The sequence below is a fragment of the Lathamus discolor genome, chromosome 1 (genome assembly GCF_037157495.1).
Source record: "Lathamus discolor isolate bLatDis1 chromosome 1, bLatDis1.hap1, whole genome shotgun sequence".
Lineage (NCBI taxonomy): Eukaryota > Metazoa > Chordata > Aves > Psittaciformes > Psittacidae > Lathamus > Lathamus discolor.
In genome coordinates this window covers 151,709,747-151,727,325 of record NC_088884.1, presented here as the reverse complement: position 1 = coordinate 151,727,325, position 17,579 = coordinate 151,709,747, and positions in this window count along the sequence as shown.

The following is a 17,579-nucleotide window of genomic DNA, read 5'->3' as shown; positions in this document are numbered from 1 at the left end:
AAACTTGGTGGCAGCTGAAGAAGGCAGGGGACCAGGAGGAATTGATACTGTTCCAGACGGCTGAGGCAGGGGTGATAACAGAGGTCAGTATGTTTCAGAGCAAGTGGGTGACATGAACTGGAAGGGGTCAGGATGGGGTCTGAGCAATGAGCACCCCTGAGGGCTTGTGGTCTCTGGGAGGCTGTACAGAGGTGGGTGAGATTTCTGAGGGGAAGCTGACAGAGGACTGAGAGAAGACAGCCATGTGTTCTCCTCCCAGGATTCATGGAGTCTCTTGCCCTGTGCTATCCCCTCCTCCCACTTCTGAATAACTTCAATAATTGCCACTTCATTTTATCATTGAACAGGTACAACTCAAGTGTGACCCCACTAGGCAGCAGATGAAGACCTGTAATATTTATCCCATTGTGTTAAAGCTTGGAAAATAACTTCCACAGTGACACCTTACATCATCCTGCAAGGAATACTTAGTCAAGGAATGGAGAGCAAGGAGGGCTTTGAGATCATCTTCCCACTGTGCTTTATAGTGCTGGTTTTACTGCTTGATGGTAGGGAATTTGAGAGGTTTGTCCTAGTTCTGCAGCAAGTCCGTCTTCTGGAAACTTTCTGAAGGTGCCTAGTCCCATTTGAAATCTCTGGTAGAATGGTGCTGAGTGTGTCAGTATTATGATTTCTTTAATCTCTGCAAATAAGGTATTGAAAATAGTCAAAATCTGCTGCTATGCATATATTCATTGTGAAAAGCTGATCTCCTGTGGTGCCTTGTAACATGACATTATGGAGCTGACTTTTAGTGACTCAAGGCCAAATCTGCCAATGTGCAAGTATGAAAGATGTGGGGGTTCTGCTTTCTGCTAAATACGCATATTAGTGGTATTTTTGTACCAACTCCTCTTATCAGTTTGCCTATTGAGTAGAGATTCTTTTGCACAGTGATGGGTTGGTTGGAAATGAACTTAAGAGACAGCTTGACTTCATAAATAAATATTTAGATATCATGTAATATCTTCAGTTCTATACGGTACAAGACTTACGCTGGTTTACATCTTTGAAGAATGCTTCTGTCTTTTTTTCTTAACCTTTTAGTGGTGTCTCTCAGGATACCCAGGTGAAGGTAACAGCCTGCAGAGGTTGGCAGAGTCAACTTCAAAATTTAAATGCTTTTCTTATATATTATTGATGAAAAGTGAAAATAACAATGGTTGAATGTATTCACTGTGTTAGCACAAAGACCTGCACCAGGTAAAACTCAGCATCTCATACTGGTACTTCCTCTGGATCCATGCACACCACAGTATTGGGCTAGTAGTGCCCCAGGCTGGAGAAAGGGAGAGAGGGCCTCTACCCACACTGCAGCTCAGCAGCTGCCCTCGGAGGTGACAAAAGCTAATCCCTGTTTTCAGCAGGGTCTCTAACTACTGGAGTATGATGCCCATTGCAAATGCTGTCTTTACTGGCTGTATTTCTGAGTCACACTAAATGGCAGGCTATGAGTATGTTCGCTAAATCAAGCAAGTGCCAGCAGTGCAGGAATACCTACTCCTCAGGTGCCAGCCCTCCATAAATAGTGGGAAGGTGTCTCAGCAAAAATGAAGACCAGTGTGGTGTATGTGATGGCATAGCTTTATGCACTTGGAGACAATATCGCCTTGAAAATCTGCTGGGTGTGGAAGTCAGATTTTTTTTCAAGACTGTTGTCCTAAATTCCACATAAGTGTAAATGTGATAATTTTAATATGTTCTAGATTACAGATGCATTTACTCAGTCAATTTGCAACATGCCTGTACATGTTGCAGGTGAATCTGGATCCCAGCTGGACAGACTTTGAAATACAACATAAAAGTGTGGAAAATGAATGGCTCTGCAAGCACAAATTAAGCAGGATCACCCCTTCTCGCTTGTAAGCATCACTTGATTCAGTGTCTGCTTCATATTCTCTCACTGTGAACTGAAGCAGATCACTGACCCAGACATACTACTTCATCCATTCGCGTACAGCAGCTATTAAAAGACCCTGAAGCAGGATTTTGCAGCACTGGGAGCGATAGATGTAAAGTGAGGACCACCCTATGTGACATTTCCACCAGCTTGGGCTGGCTGGAGAATAGCTTGTGTTACATCTGTGCCTCTTTGCACATTCAGGCAGCCTCCTTTAGGAGGCTAAAATATGTCCTTAATTTAATGTTTCTGGGCTGAGAGCTTTATTTTGTGGCTCAAAGAGACACAGCCAACTTTCAGTTGCTTTTTTAAAAGCTGGTATGCTTCAGTGCCTTGTGATACAAGCAAATGTGATGAATTCAGTGATGGCAGCAATACAATCTTTGTAACTTTAATCTAACGGGACAGATTGTTCAGTGGTGAAGATGGTTTAAAAGAGATGACTTTTCCACTCTAAAGTTGTCTTTTTGTTGTCTGTCCTCTTCTCTTTTTAATGCCTCCTTAGGGAGCTGTTAATCAGTAGCTGGAGGAAACCTACTTTCCAGATCTTTCCTCTAGCTAAGATCTCAACTTTCTTCTTTCCAGGCTCCCTTCTTCTTTCCAAGATGACTACTTCTTTTTGGGAACCCTGCTTTTCTGCACCGCCTCTGCTTTCCAGGACCCCAAGAACCACAGTCTGTGTGCAGAAGCACATTGCATGATCAGCCTCCTAATTGATGACTGTCTCACACCTCTTTACTACTGGAGGATTCAGGATGTGTCATCTTAGTTCAGTTCAAGTTTTATCAAAATTTACCAGTCTGTATCGGTTGCAGTAGGAGGCTTCTGCTTGAGAGTTCAGAAGTTCTGATTGCAGATACTGCTCTTCCCTACCAGTTATCTGTAGCCTGTAAATGTTCACATTAAGTTCTTTCTTTCACCTACGAAAGCTAGAAAGATTATATGATAGAAATTATCCTCCCCAAACCCTCTTTTCTTTTTCCCTGTGAAATTCAAATTCTGAATTCCAAATTCAGAAGAGATCCATGTCTAGACCTGTGTTCAAGTCAATGGCTCTCAGGTCACGTGATATCACTTTGGTTCTATGTATTCTTCCTACTTGGCAAGCAGTGATGATCTCAGGACAGACTGGAATTGGGCTTCCAGTTTACTTGCAACTGACCTATGACTGAAGTGAGAGTGACCAATTCTAGGTCCACCAGCATGGGGTATTGACTTCAGGTTTGTCCAGCACTGGAGCCAAACTATTTCCCCTTGAGAATCTGTTCTCCTCTGAGAAAGGAGATACAGAGTTTCCTAAGTTCTTGGAGGTCTTATCTGCTGCTTGTGTCAGGTTTTGAAGTTCTGCTACTCTCAACTATTCAGTTAAGTCTCTGACTCTGTGGAAGGAGGTGGGATCTGCACAAACCTTAGCTGCCAGCACTTTGAACTGATATCATACCTATTGAGGCTTTGAACAGTGGGAATGGTGTTCTCATGTGCTGTCTTCTTGCCTCCTCTGCAGGATGAACAACATATTATGACCAGTCTTTATGAGTTTATACTAAAGTTTTGTACTTTAGAATATCTGTACACAAGAAGATAATACAGGAAAGAAGAATGCTGAAATAGAAGAAAAAGTGAATGGCTACACAAAGACTTACATGGTCCCAGCATCCCATGCAAGGTTGGGTCTTCATGAACTGGCTACATTTATATATCTCCTTCCTCCAGCAAGAACAGATTTAGAGGCAGCTCACACCCAGTCTGACATTGGCACTGTTTATCCATTCAATTCTCTTCTCCCAGCTGGCAGACCTCATGAGGTCTGGCCCCGATGTAAGCAATGTGCTTTGAAAACTTAGCCTGGGTATGGTTCCCATCTGTCCAAAGGCCCAGTCCAGATCAAAAGTCCTTGATAAAATGAATTGCTTGTATTCCCATCTCACAGTTTTCACTCATTTTGGATTTTCCAAAGCTGAGAGCTAAAAGGAAGTTGGAAATGCTTTTCTACCCTCGGCTTCTGTAGCCCATGTTGTACCACACCACTGGTTTAATTTGCTCCCCACTGGTAAACTTCTGAATTTGATTAGAAGGAAAGATGAGAATTCCAGCCTGACAAAATTACACTTAAGAAGTCGGATAAAAAAACCAACAAGAAACATTCTAGGATTAGCAAGTAGTACTTGCATTGCTTTCTGTCTTCATTGAAGCCTCAGTTGCTTCCTCCCACTTCCACCTCTTAGCAAATATTTCGTACAGCAGCAGAAGAGACCTGGAAAACGGATTATACAAAGTGTCTCTGTATTTAGCCTCTGGTTGGAATCCAGACATGGTTAGTAATTATAGGATTAATGAATTCCACTGAGCACAAGATAAACCATTGTAGTCCCATGGGGTGAAGTTTTTTCTGTAGGAAGTAGTGGAGGAAGAGCACTGAAAAGACTTGAATGCCTCTTGTCAAACTTTTAATAAGCAATAATGTGGGTATGGCGAAGTGTTATTTATACTTCTATAATTTTATGTCTTACTTATTTGTCTGGTATTGAAGGTATTTGAAAATGAGCAAATAACTGTTTCCTGGAGCAGGGAGGGAGGTTGCTGGTCTTCAGGAAGACCTTGCACTGAAATTGCAGAAGAAAGGAAGTCACACTTGGTAAGATGTAGGCATGGCTTGTCTAACGCTTTTGAATACTGTAGCTCAAAATGAATTTCCCCTTCTGTAGCTGTTCCTTGTTAAATTGTGCTTAAAATACTGATGTCTGAGCATGGTGCTTTATACTGTGTCTATGATTTTTGTTGTCATTGACTATTATAAATTCTGAGGAGGCTATAATATCTTATATTTAACTAACTCAATCAACAGTCACATTTCTGGGAACAAAAGCTCTTCTTCATGTCTGAAATACTTTGCTTTTGTATCTGATGAAGCAAAGTGCATGTGATTGCAAGTCTCTTCACTATAAAGGCTAATAACAGATACTACTACCTGCTATAAAATAGTGCTGTCCTTGCAGCCTTGATGAGCAGTGATTCCTCTACCATTTTGACTAATTTTAGATGTTTCTGGAGATTGTGCAAAGATCCGATTCTGTAGTTTCACTTTCAAATCTGCAGATGTTGAACACTGCTTGAAAAATTGGTTGCTATGATCAGCTTTTGATTTACTGTCTCTCTGTTTCATTTAATGCCTCCTTAGTTGCATGGCAAAGAGAACAAAAACTCCCAGTCTAGTTTGTGAGCACATATACTTTTAAGGTAAAAGGTTCCAAATTTTTCAGTTACATTTTACTGAAGGACATAAACAAGAGGACTTGTTTATGACCCTTACAGTTCTTGTACAAAACATCTGCCCTGCTACAGTTCAGCTTCCTTAGTTTAGGTTAAGTACCCTGTAACTACGGTAGGCCCAATTCAGAGATAAATTATGGCACTTTTACACCATCTTAGTGTGTTGTCTTCATAAGAGCATGGGTTTATTTTGCAATAGATAGGTAGGAATCATTATTATTTGATAACAAAGCAGCTGGAAGAAGAAGCCAAAAAAAATCAAATCAGGGAGCGTGGTTCAGATAAAGAGTTTGACTCACTGGCGCAACTCAATGAGACCTCATAGCAGCCTTCCAGTTTCTGAAGGGGGCCTACAAGAATGCTGGAGAGGGACTCTTCATCGGAGACTGTAGCGACAGGACGAGGGGTAATGGGTTTAAAACAGAACAGGGGAAGTTCAGGTTAGATATAAGGAAGAAATCCTTTACTGTGAGGGTGGTGAGGCACTGGAACAGGTTGCCCAAAGAAGTGGTAATGCTCCATCCCTCACAGTGTTCAAGGCCAAGCTGACAGAGCCTTGGGCTATATGGTCTAATGTGATGCATCCTTGCCCATGGCAGAGGGGTTGGAACTAGATGATCTTAAGGTCTTTTCGAACCCTAACTATTCTACAATTCTATAATTTGTCAGATAATTGTCTTTTATTCCATGTATTTTCAATCTTATGGACAAGTTTTGAGAGTAGCTATCTTACCTTATGCAGATCTGGGAAAATATTGAAGTCATTTTTTTAGATTATACATCTAAGAAGCAGCAGGCCTAATTAAAGAAATTGACTAGAGTTTTACTTAATATTCCCATACATTATTAACCATTTGAGTCAGTGCTGTGTAGGTAACATGGCATTAAAAAAATCTTCAGCCAGTGTTCTTTCCTTGTCTGGAGGTTTATAGCTACTTTCATATAAGGGGTTTAGTAGGAAAAAAGTATTAGGCTGAGGAAGCAAATCCTGTCACTTCTTTTAAATGACAGAACATGTTGTAGACAGTGTTGTATGGGAGTCCCAGTCCTGCCTTTGTAGGTGTGTGAGTGGCAGTAATGGCAGAAGCCATATGGGTATGGCAGGAGCGAAGAAGCGGGGCTGCATGCAAAGGCCAACTGTTGTTTTCCTTCCCAGAATTAAAATGTGGAAGCCTGTTTATTTCAGTGTTAAAATTTGGAGGTAGATACGACAGCAGAAGAGTAACTTCAGCATCCTGCACTAATAGCAGTAACTGAGCAGTTTTGTAACTGAGTGGGTTTGTCATTTTTATATCCTTCTTAGGACAAATCTGATTTTAAAGCTGATGACCTATAACGAAAGACTTGTCATGCATTGGCAGATTTTGAGGTGCATCTGACAGCCAAGATCTGATGAGTCCAGAAATTTACAAAGTTTGATTCTCTCCCTTCTCAACCTAGAAGATAATAACTCAGACTACAAACAAGAAATTGAAATGTGTGGATTTGAGTCAAAATATTTCATTCAGATGCATTTAAAGTAATATGTATTTCTTCAGCTGATTGCCAAATTGTTAGCAAGATGTCAGCAATATTTTATTTCCCCTAGCTCTTTTCCTCTCCCACAAAAAAAAAAAAAAAAAAAACACAACAAAAAAAACAACAAAAAACCAACACCAAAACTAAGCTAAAGACAAGGCTGTTAGGTGCAATGTGAAAGAATTATCATTGCATTCTCAGTAGAAAGCAAACAAATCCACATCTACAATAAAACTCTGCAAATAGTGGTACATAAACAATTCTGACATGAAATTAGTATTGTTTTCATAAGATTTTCAGTGGCCAGCTCATCCAAACACATTAATTCTGTCTTTGAAGATGCAGAGGCAATTTTGATAACTATAACAAAAATATGACCAGCTTCAGGCTCTGAATTCTGTATTATTAATGTAACGATTTACAGCTTGAGCTGCACAGCTCGTCTGAAGATCAGCTCATCTCTATTGGATCTGGCTGGGATGGAGTTGATTTTCTCCATAGCAGCCCTTATGGGTTGCTAAAAACAGGTCCTGTGTTTTAGGTTTGTGACCAGAACAATGACATGTAATGGCATTACATGCCATAGAATGTTATGCTCAGTAATAAAGCAGGTAGGAGTAAGGTTAGGCAGGTTAGTCATCTTTTGGTCAGGAACTGGCTGGACATCAGTCTACACAAAGTGGTGAGTGATTGTCTTTGTATCACGTGTTTTGTTTTGTCTTTTTCCCTTCCATTCTTCAATTATTAAACTATTTTTTATCTTGACCCACAAATGTTCTCATTGTTGCTTTTCCTTTTCTCTTTTCCTGTCCCACTGGAGGACAGTTCTGCTTCTAGATCTGCGTCTGACCTGTCAGTGTAAAATCATCCTAGTGCTTCATCCACATCAGCATAAGGTCAACAAAAGCAATACCATGCTCAAGGACCTTGTTATTTCACTGTGCTGGCCAGCATAACCTTTTACTGTGAATGCTTTTAAATAGAAGGGAGGAATTACCCTAGCAGAGGAGAATATGAAATTCTTGCTTTTAAAACAGAAAAAGTTACAAGCAAAGCAATAGTGATAGAAGGCAGTTACAGCATATCTTTACTTACAGACTTACTGTTATAAATCAAGTGAAAGAGCTGAAAATCTCCATTAGGGCTGGATTGGAGGTGCCATTGCAGCTGGGTGAGATGGTCCCAAGCCCAGGGAGCTCTGTGATATTGGTGGGTCTTGCAGGACCTCCCATCCCAACCTCCAGGCACAGGCAGCCGGGGGGGAGGGCAGGCAGGGCACAGGGTCTCTTACCATGAGCTTCTGGGACTTGTTCGCTGTGAGTTACTTGTGGGCAATATTGGCCTCCACCACCTTCCTGCTCATACCATGGTGTATGAAATGTTATCTCAGTGACCTGCCAGACCTGCCTTAGAAAGAGAAAACAGAAAAAAAGAAGGGGAAGGGCTGATGGCTGCCTGGTGCCTTCTGTAGGTGGAAACAGAAAGGTGAAGGTAGACTGGAGTAGTCTGATTTGAAGAATTTGCTGTTTGCATGGGTGATCTGATGAAATGAAATTTTTTGAATATGCCCCAAATTCATGGGTGATTATGATGTAGCTAAGTGATGCGGACATTTGTCTGAGTATTACCTTCAGTCATGCATTCAGAGATAGTTATGCCAGTGGAATTATCATTACCATTAAAAAAAGAAATCTTTTCTCTTTTTCTTCTAGAAAGTTGACTCACCACTTTGTTAAGCTACATTTGTTCTTATTTAGTAGCCATTTTTCAGATATCCACTTTCAATCCAAGCTAAAACCTCTTTTCACAATTTTCTATCCAATTCAGCTAAAAATGACACAAACTGATAACAGCATACAAATTTCCAGGTAATATTTGTCTTTCTGTTTTTACCAATCCCCTGATGATACCAGTGTTGCTCTCCTGCCTGTTGCTCATTGTAATCATCACTGTGGGTGATTTACAGAACCATAAAGGAGGTAAAGCATATACATGTTTTAGTGCAGCGCCAGGGGCAGAGTAACCTGGTGTGAGCAGGTTTGGTCATTCTATGCAATCACTCAGCTTCACAGCCAAGTGCAAGCAGGGGGCAGCCTACATGTCCCCTCCATATATCTGGTAAATCCCACCCTTGTTCTCAACAAAGCACTGAGAAGCAGAACCCATCAGTTTTTCATTCATGTCAATTTTTTCAGGATTTTAGGGGGGAAAAAAAAAGGCCATGTTCCATGTCAAGAACTTCTAAAAATTGAAGTGATTGCAGGATGTTGCATTAAACTTGAGGTTTGTGAACACCCGTGAACTTGGTCACTTTACGTGAAGGCCATCACACTGAACTTGGTTCTGTGGCTGTAGGCACAGCTGTTGTCTGGGACAGCAAAGGACTCTCTGTGGCTCGGGAGATCAGTATGATTTTTCTTACCTAATGTATTTTCAATGTAAATTAGTGATGTACCCACAGACAGTGAGGACTGGCGAAGTAGCGTCAGAAGCAGGAGGAAGGAGTGGGAGAGGAGCAGAGGCCCAGCTGTAGGATTTGCCATTGGGTTGGTGTTGAGAGGGGGGCACTTGCAGGCAAGGAAGAGTACAGAGGAAGAAAGGGGGTATCTGGGGCTGATGTTTACACACTGGAAGTAAGAATCTAAGGAAGAAGGGAACAAAGTGAGAAATCAAAAATTAGTATTATTTTCCTTTGAAAAGAAGTAAACTCTTCCTCAGTGCAATTAGCAAGGAAATACGTTAACAGTTATGACAGCTATGTTGGAATGGGAGGTGAGGTAGGAAGTTACAAAGCCTAGTGATTAAATTTGATTTCTTTTTTTTCCCCTCCTGGCTCCCCCTGGACTAGGAGATGATTTCTCTGTCTCAGGATTGTCAGGTTTGAGTCACGATCTGAGCTGCAGAGCTGGCAACACAGCAATTCCTAGTGAGGGCTAGAAAGACAGACAATTTTTCCTTTAATTTGAAGAGGTAAAGATCACACAGACACCTGGGGCATGTCTGCGGAAACCTAAGCAACGTTGCAGAAAAGCTTAGCTGATCTGTCTAAATTTGTTCTAGGAGCTGAAGTTTGAACATCCCATCCCAGACAAAATAAAGCAATAAATCCAGCTCTGCTGCTTGCTGTGTCTTAACCACCAGGTTACTGCAAGTCAGGTGAGCAACAGAGAAAGGAACGAGCTTCAGAGGAGCTCTTTGACACCTTCCCAGCAGATCTCAGTCTCTAGACCCCAATTGAAAGCTCATCCACCCATTTTACAGTCCTGAGTTGAGACCCAAGCTCTGCTCCAAGACCTTGTGTTTGACACTGGCTCTAGACAACTCTCTCCAGTGTGCTGGGGCTTTTTGGGTAACCCTCCTGAGGAGTCCTTGCACAATATGGAAGCTGGACACTTTCCTTTGTACTTTAGCCTGGAGGCCAGGCTGTGTTCACTCACCTGTGGGCTCTGAGGTCCTTCAGTGGCCTTTAGACTACAGCAGCTCAGGTGTGGCTCTCTTGCAGGGGTGCTCGCTTCTGGCTGGCCTGGATATTTTACACTCAATGCTGGCCATTAGGACAATCTTTGTGTGATATAAATCTTTTCAGCTGTTTTTAGGAGTTTTGGTTCTCAGAATGAAGCAAACCATGGCTGAGAGATGTGGAATATGCTGCTGAGTTGGAGCCCTGCATTGCTTGGAAAGGGCTGGGAGGGTAAAATGAACCTCCCGCATGTATGTTCCTCAGTCAAATCTCCCATGTTCTCTTTCAAGCTGCCACAGGAACATGCTAGCGCTCTCACAGTGCAGAATGCCCTATCAAGCCTTAGGAAAACACAGGTCCATTGCCTTACCAGCTCTGTAACAGGCAAACAGCTGGAAACGTGGACCCCATAGACTCAGGGAGGTTGATAGGTCTCCTTTTTCCACTCTGTTTTGCAAAATACCTCTTGGCTTGAATTCCCAGCTTAGGACCGTGGTAGAAACTAAAAGAAAAGCTCTCTAGATTCCTGCTCGTGCATGTTTTGCTACTCCTCCCTATATCACAGAGGTTTGGTGGGATTTGGGAAAAAATATATCTGTGTATCTAGTTGTCATGATGCCATTCATTCATTTGCTCTGGAGCTTTTTCTCATTCATGCAAAACTTTCATTGACTTTAATGAACATTAACTCTGCAGATTCCCTGGCTATAGCCTCTTATTCACCCCTGCAGCTGCAACAGGAAGGGAAGTCCCTCAGCTTGACTTTGCTAATCTGGGCAGCCACCCTTAACCTGCAGTGAGCCTCTGTGAGAGGGTTCCTCTGATGTAAAACACAATTACAATGCACTAGTTGAAAAAGTCACCACCTTATCAGTATGAAGGATGAGCTACTGCAAAAGAAGAGTGTTACTAACGACCTTTGGGGAAGATGTTATTGTTTTGAAGCTACTCGCTATAAAAGACACAATAGCTCTTTGAAAGCTGCTGACGTATTTGGAAAGTTAGTAAGGGTCCCATTGGAAGATAGATTAGGAAATGAAGGTGAAAATGACCACAGAACAAGTAAGCTGTATTTATGATATAATTCTAGTTACAGATTTTTGCCTGCATGCTGTTAGCTTCTTTTAAGATATGACAGAAAACTCCCTAAATTCTTCCACATCTTGTTCGTTTGAGCTTCTTGTAGTACAGAAGGTGCATGCCTGCTATATGCAGCTAAGCTGAATGCTGCTGTGTTGCATTTCTGCTCTAAAGTCGTGGTTGCTTCTGCCAAAAATGATGTGGCTGTTTTTCTTATTACACGGCAGTAATGCAGCCCCTCCCCAACATTGCAAACTAGATGACCTTTCTAGAAAAGATGTTTTTTCTTTACCAAGGTCTTGAAATCAAAATGTTCTGAGAAGCATGATGAGTCTGTGTCATTCTGTCATTCAGAAATATCTGAATGTAATAATTTGATTAAGGGCTTGAGCATGTACTGAATCTGACAAGCTGTAGAAAACTTTATTGTCATAAGACAGTATCTTTAGCTGGTGACAGGTTACTCAGCAATCCATTTCCTCCGATCACCTTCTTTGGGGGTTTAACTGGTTCCTCTGTGTTGTTGTCAGCAAGATGGGTGCCCATCTGAGATGAATCATCTCTATTTGCTTTCAGGCTTTTGATTCATGCCCCATTGGAGAATTTCTGGAGAATAGCAACAGCTTTATTCCTGAATTATGTACCTGTGAAATCCCTATGGAACTTCTTCAATAATATTATAGTTGCTTTAGTGCTTCATATTTCCATGTACAGGTCCTCTGAGAGTCTTCCAGGTTCTCTCTAGGGCTTTACACCCTTTTTTAGAATTATATCCACCCCTCTACTGTTCTAAGATCAAAATACTCATCAGGCTTTCTAGACTGATGTCAGAATGATTTCTCTCTTTCTCTTCTGTGAAGGCAAATGCTTTCTCAGTGCTCACTGTTTTGCTCTTCATTACATATCTCACTGGCCTGACCTGTGCTTTGCAGCTCCTGAGCTATCAGAGCTGTAGTTCAGAGTCTGGTGAAGAGCTCTTTCCACTCATGCTCATCAAATTGAAAGCAATTTTTGGAGTGCTGAACTTAGGATCTTTGGCATTTTCTTTCTCTCATAGTTTTTTGCTAGTTCAAAATGAGTCATCTGCTGCCTTTTGATGATCACAAAGATTTAAGGTGGCCGTTTTCTTTTAGGGAGCTGGAGTACAATACGAAACCATGGTGAACCAAAAGATGGCTCCCCTCAGCATAAAAGAGCAGCACTGTGCTTAGACAAATGTCTTTGCCTTGTGGCTGGTCACTGGGACATTGGCTGTTATTTTGCAAGATAGATGGAAGTGTCTAAGAAAAGCAATTTTATTGTCAGTGGGCTTTGTCTCACACAGAAATCTGTGTAGCCAGTGGAAAGCTTTTAGGGGCCAGCAAATGGGAAAACATTGACAAGTGTGAACCTGGAAACATTTTTTTCCCCCTCTGTTTCCCTACTCCCTGTGTCAAAAAAACGTAACCAGAAAGTTTTGCATAAAATTTTACTGGGAGGTGGCAATGCCACACAAAAGCACTGTCTCCAAAAAGTGGGGGGATTTGACCTGTCACCAACATGAATGAACTCATCGCAGTGCCCTGCAGTAAGAAATGACAGAGAATGAGAAGCTGCTCTTCAGGAGCAGTAGTTGGCTTGTCCCAGCTCCCCGACTCTGCCTGGGAAGTTTCTGGGAGGCTGCCAGTTGGCATGGGACAAAACCGAGCCAAGGCTCCACTGCAGTGATATAGCGCTCTAGGCAACTGTAATGTTAAAGTGCCCAGGCATGTTTCGTTTTGATTTACAGGCTCAGATTTAACCACCAGAGGCCATAAGGAGTTATTATTATTTTTCAGATGATCTGGTCTCATGGAGACTGGTGTCAATTCCTCCGTTGCCACCTCTGGCCCCCTGACCCATGTGGGAATCGGAGGGGGAGCATCTTTGACAGCGGCACACGGCTGTTTGCCCCAGGATGTGTGCATGGGGCTGTGCAGCAAGAGGGTTCCCCACCACAGACCAGGAATACAGGCAGCAGTGGCAGAGGGAGCTGATCTAGCTGCTCCTTGGTCTCACCAGAGGCTATGCTGTGAAACTGTATGGAGGAGCTGCCAGTTTGCTGTGATGAGAAGGTTTCCACTGGAGACTAGGCAGCAAGTAGAAACATCACCTATTAGAATTTCAATTAAAGCACAAATTCTGGCTCTGCAATAAGGGTGCAAATCACAGAGTCAAACAGAACTTGCTTGCAGAGCTTCATGAATGTCAAGCTTTGGATGAGAGCCTAACAAATAGTGACTTGTTTAAGGGTAGATTTAGTGGCTAAAAAGAGGGGCAAGGTGATGGTGTCCTCTAGAGTTTAACTATAACCTGCTACTCTGCTGGAATGAAAAGAGGGATAGACAGTAAGGGAGGCATTTATCTCCTTTGCTAGCACAACAGACTCATATCCTCTCTGGAGTGATTTGAAAGGTAGTTTCCAACACACCATAAATTTTGCTTAGTTTATTATTTTATAGTAGTCTTGGGCATAATTGTAGCATTTACCGTCTTTTACAGTTTTTGTTTTGAAGCATGTGGGGAATGTACTAACATTGAATTTAATCATAAAGGACAGGAGAGTGATTCGATTCCAGAAATGACTTGTGTCACGTTATGTAGTAATAGTGTGTGCTCTGGGAGCTGAATTCAGACTTTTGTAGGTAAGAAATTGTGGAACTTAATGTACATTGGTTACATGCTATAAAATGTCTTATGAAATGATAGAAAAATATGTTTTTCTCTGGCATCTGTAACATTACAATTAAATCAGTTCCAGATACCTGGCTGTTACATCTGAAGTAGCTGGGAAATGGAGGGATGTCAGTTTATTCCAGGTGGCTCAGAGCCTGTATCTACATTAATCCAATGCGTACCTTAATTTTTGAAAAGGCTCTAGCGCTGCAATACTTGAATGCTGGCTTTGCAGGACCATGGGAGCACATTCAGGATCAGGGTCACAGGGTCTGGTGTGGTGGTGTGTGTGTGGGGGGACAGGACTATTAAATAGGTTGATTTACTCCCAGGAATACCAGTAAAACAAACAGCTTCTGCCACTCCTGTCCTCCCAGATAAACTATTTACAAGTAGTGCACCTGGTCCTCTGCAGCTGGAGCCCAAGACACGGTCAATGTCTGACAGCACTTGCAAATAAGACAGTTTTGCAATGACTCCTGCAATAAGATATTATCTTTTATTCTGGTTTTATAATCTTAAAATAGATTAAAGATTATTTTTTTTAACTTTGAAGAAATTATTAGAAAAAACTTAAAATCAATTTTCTGTGGCGATAGAAGAGGGAAGGAAAAAGGATTGTGCAAAGATTCCTAGGTCCTGGTCCCACAAATTTCCACTCTGCTAGCTAGGCATGTCCAGGTGTTCCAACTGATCGCATTAAAATATTTTACTTATTTTATTCTTACTGATTTGTTGGTGTTCACTGAAAATCACAGCGATAAACAGAAAATTGATCTTGCCAGCTGTGAAAACAATACTAATTATTCCATTGTCAAATTATTTCAAAAACACATTTAGATACAAGTCATAAGTAGAAGGAGTGATTTTTTATCTAAAAAGCACAAACCCTGTTCACTGAATAGTCTGATTATCTGTGCTTGCAATGGCAATAATTACCGTTACACTTTAGTGTCTGCTTTTGACAGAATCAACAGAGATTGATTATGGTGAAGAATCAACAGAAAGATCCAGGAAGAAAAAGAACTGGGGTCTAGATCTAAAGTCTCTTTTTATTTGCAGAAAACAGCACATGGAAACAATAATTTATATTTATACCATCTTTTCTGACTGGAAGGATCTGCAAACATTGTGCAAATTAAGTAAAGCAATTGTCAAAACATAAGACATGCTATTTGCACATTACCATCAGAAGAAACCATGTATGTAGATTGATTGTATGCTATGAATAGCAGTAATAACATTTATGCAACATCTCTAGCCATGAAACAAATAATAATTAAAGTAAATTGCACAGGGGAAAACAGAGCAAAGGCCTTACTTTCTTCATCATAGCCTTTAGCTATCATATCACTATTAGCTATGCTTGAAGCTTTGGTTAGCTGCCTGTAGAGTAGCAATGCACTGAAGTTATCTTGCTTCTGCATGTAATACAAAATAATACAGACAAATTTATGAAAGGCATTCTGAAAATCTGCGCAGCTGACAATTTGTGACAGCAAAAATCTTGCTGTGTTCTATACAGCTCTTGTGCCTCCAAATCTATCCCCTGGCCCTGCCTTGAGTCTGCAGTCCCCAGAGGGGAGGCTGGAACTGTGTGTCCCCTCTCCCTGCTCATCTCACTATGGCTGGGCTGGAGCTGTCAGGCTGTGGTTAAAGCTCGTGCTTGGATTGGGATGGTACAGGAGCTCCTATACGGTCTGTTTGAGAATGGGAATGGCTGTAGCTCATGTGAGATCTAGTAAGGAATAATCAGTTGGTCTGTCTAGGTTTGGTCTTTGACACCGATATGCATTTCAATACAAATCCCTGAAAAGAAGCTCTGCCTCTTCAGTTGTAGAGGTACCCACGCTTACTACACATATCATATTGTGAGGCAGTTTGAGAAACAAAAGGTTCACTTTCCTCTTGTGGGGCTCATCTTCATGGCTGTCCTATAGTCTAGGGAGGCAAGGACTCCCCAAGGTGCAGTTTGGATAGCAGGCAGTAGGCAGGCAGCCCCAGGCCTAAGGGCAGCCTTTGTGGAGGTCTCTTAGTACCTTGATAACCTTTGTAAGACTTTTCCTCCTATAAGCATCTTTTATCATCAGGAGAGTTTCAATCTTTCCCATCTCATTTTAGCATGAAATTTACATTTCTTCTGGGAAGGACCAGGGTTTTATCACCGTTATAGTGACATAAACCCAGGGCCAATATATGCAAACTACGCAGGCACAGAGCAGTAGAGCCCCTCCAGAATTTAAAGAATTATTTTTACTTTAGAAAAATGCTATTTTTTCATATTGTTAATCTAAAATTTAATTATATGACCATGGAAACAAAGCCTTGCATCCAGCCCTGGTTGCAGCTGGGACAATAATTTTGGTGGGGAGCCGTGTAAACCCATCATTCTCTTACCACCATGGTATCCAGGTATTACTTATTTCTCTTAATCTTCTTTCAAACTGCACACATTTCTCAGCTATGCAGCCAGATATTCCTAGCAAAAAGTAATTCAGAGTGACTCCTGCAACCCTGTTATCTCTGACAAAATAAGCAATGTCAAGATAGGAAAAGAATAACTTAGGTAATTCATAGGTTCATTTCTGCTCCTGTCTGTCATATTTTTCTATTTAAAATTAACTCGTGTAACCTGTAAAACAGGAGGGTGATCATTAGATTACTGAACAACTGGACATAAATACGACTGAGGCAGACCTGATCTGTACATGAACCTCGTTGCAGAAAGCTGGCTCTTGAGTTCACATCCTTAAAGACCAGCTCAAACCATAAAACACATTAAAATCATTTTGAATAATTTGAAAGAGACGAATTTCAAAACCTGTTTGCAGTACTGGGGTCAGTGATTTTACCAGTGCTCAGGTGCTGACAGAGGATGGGAGCTAAGTTTTAACTGCCCAGGAGAGGGGCATGAGCCATGAAGTATGCATTGGCCACAGCTGCACTACAAAATGCCTTTTATAGCAGTAATAATGAAGAGATGACAGCATAAGAGAGAGAGCCATTTCCATCCCCAGAGTCACTGGTACTGAAGTGATTTCTGGCTCTGAATGTTGTTAAAAATTGACCACTGTAATAACTTACCTCTACCAGAAGTTTCTAGTGCCTCAGAGCAGATTATGGTGGGATTCAGCACCTGGCAAAAGGTGGGTAGGGTATGTCCTGGAGAGGTGTTATGGTCCCAGTCAAAAGTGGGAGCAGAGCCACACATAGTCCTTTTTGCTCAAGCCACTACTGCCACAGAGCAAACTGTGCTGCATTTGTTTTTATCCTGCTGCTTAGAAGCACTTTGATTTGCTTTGGCTGTGATAGGGGTGGTCAGCTTCCCTGCCTCCTTTCAGCCTCATCTGACAATGTAGGAAAAGAGTCATTAGATCCCCCCCCATGCCTCCAAATGCTCTCTCTGACAGGAGAAAAAGACCTTGAGAAGATGATGAGCAGAGATGAGTGTAGCTCCTCGGGAGTGTCCCTGCTCTGCTCTCAGAGAAGGAGAAGACAGCAGGGTCTGCAAGTGGGTCCCTGAGTTTTCCCAACCTCTCTGCAGGCACATTTCACCACTTCCCATCGTGGCAGCTCTCAGACCAGTGCAACTCCACCTCTTGTTGTGCGGTGTTACCC